The sequence below is a fragment of the Strix uralensis genome, chromosome 10 (assembly GCF_047716275.1).
Source record: "Strix uralensis isolate ZFMK-TIS-50842 chromosome 10, bStrUra1, whole genome shotgun sequence".
Classification (NCBI taxonomy): Eukaryota; Metazoa; Chordata; class Aves; order Strigiformes; family Strigidae; genus Strix; species Strix uralensis.
The window spans coordinates 24024119-24033034 of NC_133981.1; the positions used below are offsets into that span (position 1 = coordinate 24024119).

At 47.3% G+C, this 8916-nt stretch overlaps 1 protein-coding gene across 1 annotated transcript in view; it reads right to left on the reverse strand.

Annotated features, from left to right (window-relative positions):
- Positions 1–8916, reverse strand: part of LOC141947550 (uncharacterized) — a 491575-nt gene that overhangs the window by 376715 nt on the left and 105944 nt on the right. The window lies entirely within an intron of this gene.

Genomic DNA, 8916 nt, shown 5'->3' on the forward strand with positions numbered 1-8916 from the left:
GGCCTCACTGACTTCAGCAGACCTTGCTGACGTAAGCCAGATGAACAGACTTGGCATTAGAAAACTAAAGGTTATTTATGTGGCATCAGCAGTGCTGCCCTGCCCTCCTGCTGCAGCTCCTGTGCGGCCACTTGGATGTCACTGAGGCTGGAACTAGAGGTGGGGTCATCTCTCTGATGGCCAGGTGAGACACTCAGCAGCTTAATTATTGGTTCTAGTGTCCATCTGCCAAAATTGTTATTTTTTCTAACAAACTTCATGTGTTGGTCCGAGACTGTCCTATAGTTGCAGAGGTTAAGCAAAATATTTGGTGTCTGCTCTCTGAGCTAGGAGGGACTTCCAGATGTAACCTTTAACTTGTAGTTCAGGTTGAGATGTCTTTCAAGCCATGTTCTCACTGGTCTAGTTTGAGCAAGTGCCCTTGTCAGAAAGGGAGTTTGCAGTGGTGCTCATCAGAAGGGAAAGCCTGAAAAAACACAAAGAAATTCAGCCTTTACTGGAGACTTCCTGGGAAGCATTTGAAAGCCATGGCCAGGAGGTGTGCAAGTGCACACACAAACCCTTTAGACATCTCAGAAGCCTATGCTCTTGTGAAATTATTTTCTTGTGGACCAGAGAGTAAGGGCCATTTGAAAAGTGTTAGCATTGTACTCTGACTGAGCAGAGGGCACAGACTGAAAGGATTGCTGGGAGGATTTATACGTTTGATAATGGATGTGTGGTAGGAGAAGACTCTGATAATTCCATCTTCCACAAATTGCAGTGCTTTGCAAGCCACGGCTTCTTGATGGTGATATAGACCTATCTGTTCAGTAGGTTGCCTTTCTGCAGTATCATCTACAAATTGAGAAGAAAAAGGGTCCCATCCCCAAAAAAAACATTATTATGTAAGTAGAAGATGAGGGTGGAAGACACAAGAGTAAAAACGGAAACCATGATCATCAGTGTGGTGAGCAGCTGTTGTGGCTGTAGGAGAAGAGTGAAGTGCTTTTGCAAGTATTCATAGGGAGCTCTTAAGTGGGAATTCAGCACCCAGGAAGGAGAAAGACGCTTCATGGGAAATATGGTAGTGAGGGATAAAGGCTGTTGTAGTGGACTAGCCATAGAGCAGCTTCTTATTGGTGAACGACAACATGTCATGAAGGGTCTTGAAAGCAGTCAAGTGACTTACGCTTGATACTGAAGAGGAGGTGTCAGAAGAGGGACACGAGAGGAGGAGTGTATGTCAAAATGCCAGTGACAAACTAGCTGCAGCAGAGTGCTGGACTGCTGTGAGACTGGCAGTCTAATCAAGATATCAGACAGTGAGAGTTCAACTGAGGGGATCATTGGGAAAGGCTGTCAGTTCTTAGAACCCAATGCAGAAAAACTTCAAGAGAATTAAATCTCATTTGAAGGAGAGGATTCATAAACTGGGCATTAGAAGAGAGATCGGAGGCCATGATGGGTTGCGAAGTGACTGACACATGTAGTCATACTGTCAGTAATGAGGGGAAGTGGGGTTATAGGTAGGCATGGGCAGGAGCTTTGCTTCAGTCAGGAAGAACCTGAATTAAAAGTAGATCTAAATAAGAGAAGACCTTACAGAAAGATCTTTTATTGCTATTCTGTGCTTTTTATCTGGACAGAATGGACAGGTCTGGAGCTGAGCAGTAAAACAGGAGGTATCTCTGCAGAGGTGGTCATTGAGTTTGTTTATGCATGGAAATGAGTTTGGGTTTTCTGTCCTGTTTGGTGGGTGGTTTTCTCCTGGAAATGAGATGGTAGGAGAAAAGACCTGTTCAAGGCTGGTAAAGAAGACTACTTAGCAAATGTGCCGAACGAGTGATGGGAGGGAGAGTATGAGGAGTGCTGAATCCAGAGAACAAGATCTCAGGAAGAGTGTGGTCAACAGTGCTAAAAGTAAATGAAGAAAGATAAAGAGGAAACGTCTGACTGAAATCTTGGTAAGAAGATTTGAGAGACCTCGATCAGAGAAGTTTCAGTAAGATGTGAGGGGCAGAAACTGTTGGAGGAACACCAGGATACTATAAACAGCAATGAGCTGTGGGATGGAACAGTGTCTGGAAGGACAAGAGGGAAATCAAGGACCTTTTGGTACATCTTAAAGGAGATGCTAAAGGATGTCAGTGAAGGGGAAATTGCAGAATTCAAGGTTAAATGAGGACAGTTAGGGATAATTAGAATTAAAAGGGAGGAAAGAAACTGAGATGGCATGGAGGTGTCGTTGGAAGGGAGAACAGACCAGTGCCCTACCACAGAGATGAGGAAAACCAGTCAGCTCGTATTTCCTGGGAGAACAGGGAAGCCAGGAGAAGAAAGTGGTTGATGAGTGAGAAGTTGCATCAGCCAGAGTTGCAGATATATTTCTTCAGATTCAGCTGGATCTTACAGCTGCTTAGTTGGGAAGGTGAGGGTTCGGAGAGGTAGACAGAATGAATTTGCTGCTGTGTTAATAGCTTCAGGGGAAAAAAAAAACGTGAAATTAAGTCAGTAGGGCAGACTCTGAGAAAGCAGTCTAGACTAGACTGAAATGAAGCTTGAAAGCAAATGAGCAATTTTCAAATTGAGAGAAGGACAGGGAGAAGAGGTTTGCAAACAGAGGAGGAAAGAAAAACTAATTGATTATCTGGATGAGCAGTGACCAGAGAGGGAATTTGCACAGTGAAGATGTAAGGAAGAGCAGTGCTAAGTGAAAAACAGCAGATTAGCCATTTCAGTGTGACTGAGAGAGTCAAACAAGAGTTGCAGATCAGTTGAAAGCACAAGGATATGGAGATGCCAACGTAAGAAACTGGTTGGGTTGTCACATCAGAACCTGACACCACCAAGAGTGGATGTGGGAATCTGGGAGGAGGAGAAAGAGCTTTGGATCAAGCATGGAGCAGGAGGATGGGGAGAGGATGGGCGAGAGAAAAGGCTTGGAAGCAGCAGGAACAGAAGGGATCCCCAACCATTTGCACCATATCTGCTCCTGATCCAGGAAGCTCAGAGAAAGGAAGACACCCAGAAGAGGAAGAGAGCACAGGTGAGGTCCTGAGAGCTGGAGCAGCTGTGGGTGCCTGGGATGAGCACACAGAGTCCAGAAACAGCTGGGAGTGGAAAGAGATGCAGTGGTGGCACTGAAAAGCAGGTGGAGGTGAGGGGTCAGTGTAGCTGGGTGGAGAGGGTGGTACGCCAGGAGGACAGGGACTCAATCCAGAGTTGTCAAAGGAAGGGATGAGGAGCATGGTGGGAAGAGGATAGGCTTGGCATGGAAAATGGGAGGGCATAAGGAAGATAACAGGGCCAGATGCTGCTATGAACAAAGGGTGAGGTCAGAGCAATGGCTGGGTGGCATGTACAAAAACAGAAAACAAGAGGCAGCTCCTGTCTGTGTTTTCTAGGTATGGTGTTTGGCTGCCTGCAATCAAAAGTGATCGATTACAGAATTAGGCTTGTGCTATTTTGGCCCTGTGACTTCAGATGCTGTAATCTAAGCCCACTGTGTGCTTATCCTTGCAGCACAGATAACTCTTTAGGCATAGGGATGCTTTTGGGGGAGACATGTCACAAAGCTTTTCCCCAAACTGTGTTTATAATCCTGCCACTCCTCTCATCAATCATCAAGCTAATATAAAACTGGCAGTGTGCTTCCTGTTAGTGTTGTGAATTTTCAAAGGCAAAGTGCACTATTGTTTAATAGCCAATTATTCACTGGCATTGATAAACAGGCTCTGCTTGCGATTACTGCAGCAATTACTCACTCTCCTAATTTAGACATGAGGAAAAATTAATTCAAGCTTCCAGTTGATCATTTATATCTTTGGCTTTTGTAATACACATCACAGCACAGTGAAAACAATTCCACCATAAAGGAAACTGATCTGTTCAAATTGATAACATGTTTTACTCTCGTTCTGTCACTGAGCGAGGCAGGAGTCCATGCTGAAGGGCTGTGGCTTGAAGGTGATTTTTTTATGTTTTGGGGACATAAAAATATGAAAATCATTTTGTTAAACCTTAAATTAAAAACAGAGGGGAGGGATGTTACTGTGATCAGAAGGGAACTCCATGTACAGCTAAACAAGCAAATAAAATAGCATGATGTTTAAGTGATTTGACCTCACCTTAACCCCATAGCATCTTCAAGTGCTGATGGACCCATCTCCAAACAACAGACATCCAAGATGTTCAGGGAAGGCTTGCAGGGAGCAATGAGAGGATGCTGGCTGTCTAGCTCAGAAGCAAGTTGTAGCAGAAGTATATAAAACTGTTAACAGTTTTAGCAATGGTAAGTTGCAACCATCATATTTACTCTTTCTCATAATTCAGGAGCAGTGAGATGGAAAGGCATCCACATTGGAACAGGGAAATGCTTTTATTTATTTTATTATTAAAATTACTCCACAAATTGGCTTCCTGTTGCAAAGGGCACAAGAATTTTGTGGCAACTGTAAGCTCGAGCCCTCAATAGCTGAGCAAAAGAACCATGTCTGAGAAGCACCTTCTCCCAGTTTTCTCTCCCCCTCAGCGGTGCGGTTCCACTGCCCGTGGCTACCTCAGCGTTTGCTGCTGGCAGCCATCCAGCCGCGCTCGGAGAAGAGCAGAAAGAGCCTTTCCTCAGCGTACACCAGTACAAGTCTGAGGGCACATTCCTCGTAAGCGCGGATTGCGTGCAAGGTAGAGCCTCCTCCGTGCCTGGTGAGGAACGTGCATGGGCACATGAGGCCTCGTGCTCTGTATACAGCAACCTTTGCCTCTAAAGCAGAGTACGGATTGCCTGCAGTTTCATCTTCCAAATTCTGGTTATTTACCCCAAACAGTGTCACACAGCAAGCTTTTCTGTTCAGGTGCAGTACAGAGCTTGAGTGACCCTAGATGGGATTTTTGCTCCAGGTTTTGCCCTGAGAAGCACCCACCAGGCATCTGCTCCAGGTGGCATTTGCAGAAGTAATGTCACTGCTTTTGCCAGCCCAGGAGGCAGATGGGGACGAAGCACAGACAAGGCTGTAGCAGTTCTGATATTCAAAGCAGACTTGAGGGAGGTAACTGCTTGAAAAACTGAAAGGCAGCAAAATATTGCCTCCTTTTGGAGATCAGCTGATTGACAACATGGTGGCTAGAAGCATTTAGATAAGATAGCCAAGGCTGAACTAAAGGTTGGCTCATTAACAAAAATTTGAATACTGTTTCAGTTGGGAGACAGAATTAGGCCTTTACTTTTTCCTCCTTCAGTGCCGTGAATGTTTGATTAGCAGCAGATCATTATTACTAATGGTTTGCCCGGGCACTGTGGCTCTGCAGCGGCCGGAGGTGCTGCCACCTCTTCCCACCTCTGGTGGGAGGTCATGTCCAGCCTCCCTCACTGCCACCATGGCTCTGCCTGTCTTTGGGATACCTGAAGCTCCTCTGAGCAGTTTAAGTGCAATACAAGCAGAGCTATCGCGACTTCTTCAGGAGGCACTAATGTTCCTATGCCTAAGCCAAGCTGGAGGGTGGGCGCAGCAGCTGGCCTGGGCGGGGGAAGGAGGGGGACACTGCTCTGGGAACATGTTATGGCCAAGAGGGGCCTCCAGGGACAGGGAGGTGGCATAGCACTACAGCTACTGTTAAAGGGAGTTGCTGGCTGCAAACCTATGTCTGCACATCGCAGCCGTCTTCGATACAGCCATGGGAAATGCATACCGGAGATGCAGGCAGAGGCGGCAGCACCCTGAGATTCCTGGCTTTGGTGCTTGTCCCAGGTGTGGAGCAATCACAAAGCACTGACCATTATGTTATAACTGGGCTGATTGGAGGAAAGAAAACTATCACTTGGAGTTCATCTTATCTGAGACTATCATGCACACTCAGGAACTGTGTAATTCAGTTGCCCTGCTTAGCCAAAAGCTAAAGTTTCTAAAGTTTATTTCCTGTCTTTATAGCAACTGTCTGTCCCTTTATTTATTTTCACTGAAAGCTACTGGTATGCTAAAAATAATTTTTGGAGCAATTCTTGTGGCAGATTGTATAACAATCACAGGCTGAAGTCAGAGCAGTTGGGAAGCGAAAGCTGCCTCCTTGGCCAATCTCTTCTTACGAACTTCCATCATTTTTATTTTTATGTTTGGTGCTAAAGCATTTTCTGTTCCTCGCAGTTGAGAAGAGCTGACGGCTCGCATTGTTGTTACCTTGAAAGGGCAGTTATCACGGTTAATCCGCCCTCCAAGGTTTTTCCTCAGGATAATTATTGTTTCGGTGATTCATCTTGCAGACCCTGCCCTTCCTTACTCGCACAAAATATCCTACTCCCTGCAATATTTCTGGGTCAGGCTCGTGCCACACATGTGACTTCCTCTTGGGCACGCAGACAAGACAAGATGGATTTAAAGGTCAGCCATCGCTGGGCTGGCCAATCTCGGTGTGCTACACGGGCGGCTTCGTGTGTCACCTACGGGATGTTACCGGATGGGTGAAGGTTTGCAGGGCTGCACGGGAGTGGGGTGGTAAGGTAGAGTTCCCTTGTGTTTCGCACAGGGCGGGGGGAACAGTGCCTCTGTTGTTATGCTGGAAAATTTCACTGCTCCTGTCTTCAGTGGAAAACATTATCACCAGCACATCCTGGCATGTAATTTTGCCTCATTTATTATTGTCTAGCATTGGCTTAATGCTTATGGTGCATTTCTAAGGTACTTAGAGAGGGTTGTGGTTTTTCAAGGAAACATAAGTCATGGGGGACAGTCGAGGGAGAATCCTGAAAGTTTTTGGTACAAATTGAGTCACATTTTACTGAACATGAAAAATATAACCTGTGCAAGCTTTAACATGAGTTTGGCATGGGCTGGAGGCTACAGGCAAGGGAATATGCCCAAGAGGCAGGATTACCACTCGGGAGACCTGGGCTCGGCTTTTCCTGCCAACCTGTTTGTCAGTGACTGTTCGTACATCCTGTGCTTCCCTGTTTGGGTGAAAACCACCACATTTTGTAGCTTGCAGATGTTATTCATCACTTGCAGTTGTCTAATCTCAGGTTCCTTCTCAGGATACAGAAGCTGGATGAAACCCAGTGATGCCACCAAAAAGGCAGATCATAAGCTTGGTTTGGATTTGTTTGGGAGTTCTTCCCCTCTTTAATTTTGGCGTTTGTGCTAGAGAGATGGGGTCACAGCTCAGCTTGCTCAGTGACCCTCCCCACTGCTGTGCCGGCAGCAGAGGTGGGGAGCACCTTCAAAGGGAGCAAGTAAAACCCCCACCAGGTGGTTCCACTGTGCTGCCCTTTACAAGGCTGCCGGCACCAGCCGTTTCCCAACAGACCAGGGACAGTGCTTGCCCTTGCTGCTGAGCTGGGAAGCACCACGACACCCTCCAGTGCAGGATCGAACTCAGGGTGTCCCCAGCTTTGCTCCCTCCCCTCACCATGCTGAAACAGCCATTCCATGACTCCACAATACCGCTGGCTGCAAGAGCACTGTAAAATGCAGCTGCCACATCTCTCATCCCAGAGGTACAGCACCCTAATTGGTGAGATCGATAAGGCAGCTTCAGGTCTTGTCATGGTTTGAACTCAGACGGCAACTGAGCACCACGCAGCTGCTCACTCCCCCTTTCCCCCCCAGCATTGAGAAGGAAGGGAAGGAGGGAAGGAGGGAAGCAAAAGACCCAGAAACTTGAGATAAGGACAGCAAGGGATGACCTCATCCTTTAAGGCACAGGCAAAAAATAAACTCATCAGGCGAAGAAAAAAAGAACATAAAATTTAATACAGACACTAATAACAACAATATCTAACAGAGTAGGACCATGAGAAGCATTACCACATCTTGAAAACACCTTCCCTCATCCCTCCCTTCTTCCCAGGCTCAGCTTTGCTCCCGCTCTCTCTACCTCTCCCCCAGCAGCGCAGAGGGCAGGGAATAGGGGGTGTGGTCGATCCCTCCGCTTCTTCCACCTTGGGGTGGGGAACTCCTGGCATTCCTCCCCTGTTCCAGCACGGCCTCTCTCTCACAGGAGACAGTCCTCCACAAACCAACTCCGACATGAGTCACTCCCACAGGCCTGTGGGTCACCCCCGCGTGTTGCAGTCCCTCCAGCACCAAACTACAACAGTGGGACCTTCTTCCCAGTGGGTCCTGGCCTTCTTCGGGCACAGTCACCTGGGTCGGTGTGGGGCCTCCCACATGCCGCAAAGCAGTATCTGCTCCACCATAGACCTCCATGGGTGGCAGGGGGGGCAACCTGCTGTCTCACCACAGGATACAGGGGGGCTCTCTCTGCTCTGGTGCACCTCCCTCCCTTCCTCCTCCTTTCCAAGTTCACTCAATTTTACATTAGGTGCTTTGGAGGAAATCAAAGTCTTGAGTAAAGCCCCTCTAGGGACAGAGGAAATAAGTTTGAAGCTTATGTTTCTTCTCCCTTAATTTCTTTGTACACTGAGCGTGTAAGATGAAGGTGGCAACAGTTGCAACTGGTCCTGCTATGCTTTCAAGGGGTGTGAGTGAGTTCTAGCCGCTTCACAATACAGCAATGCTTGCTAATACAGTGAGGAACTGGGGTCTTACTAAACCCACCCCTTCTGCTCTTGTGACCCAGCCAGCTGAGCCGGCCCTTTACTTGCACCAGAGAGCTCCTTATGGACTCTGAGCACCTGCAAAGTCATTGTGCTCCTGGGACCAGGACGCTGGCTGATGGGTGTCTCTGGTAGCACGAACCTGTGCCCACACTGGTTGCCTTCAGCATGTGCCTGTGCCATCTCCTTTAGCTAAATTCACCCAGTGAATTGGCAGTGTATTTTAGTGTCACCATATCGGTACACTCACACAGGAGAATACTTTTCCTGTGAACCTTTTGCATACAGGTGGAGCACAATATCCCTCTCCAAACACGGGTGTATAATTTTCAGTATCAAGAAATAACAACCAGTACACCCAGTGTTGACACACACAAAGTGAAAACCTG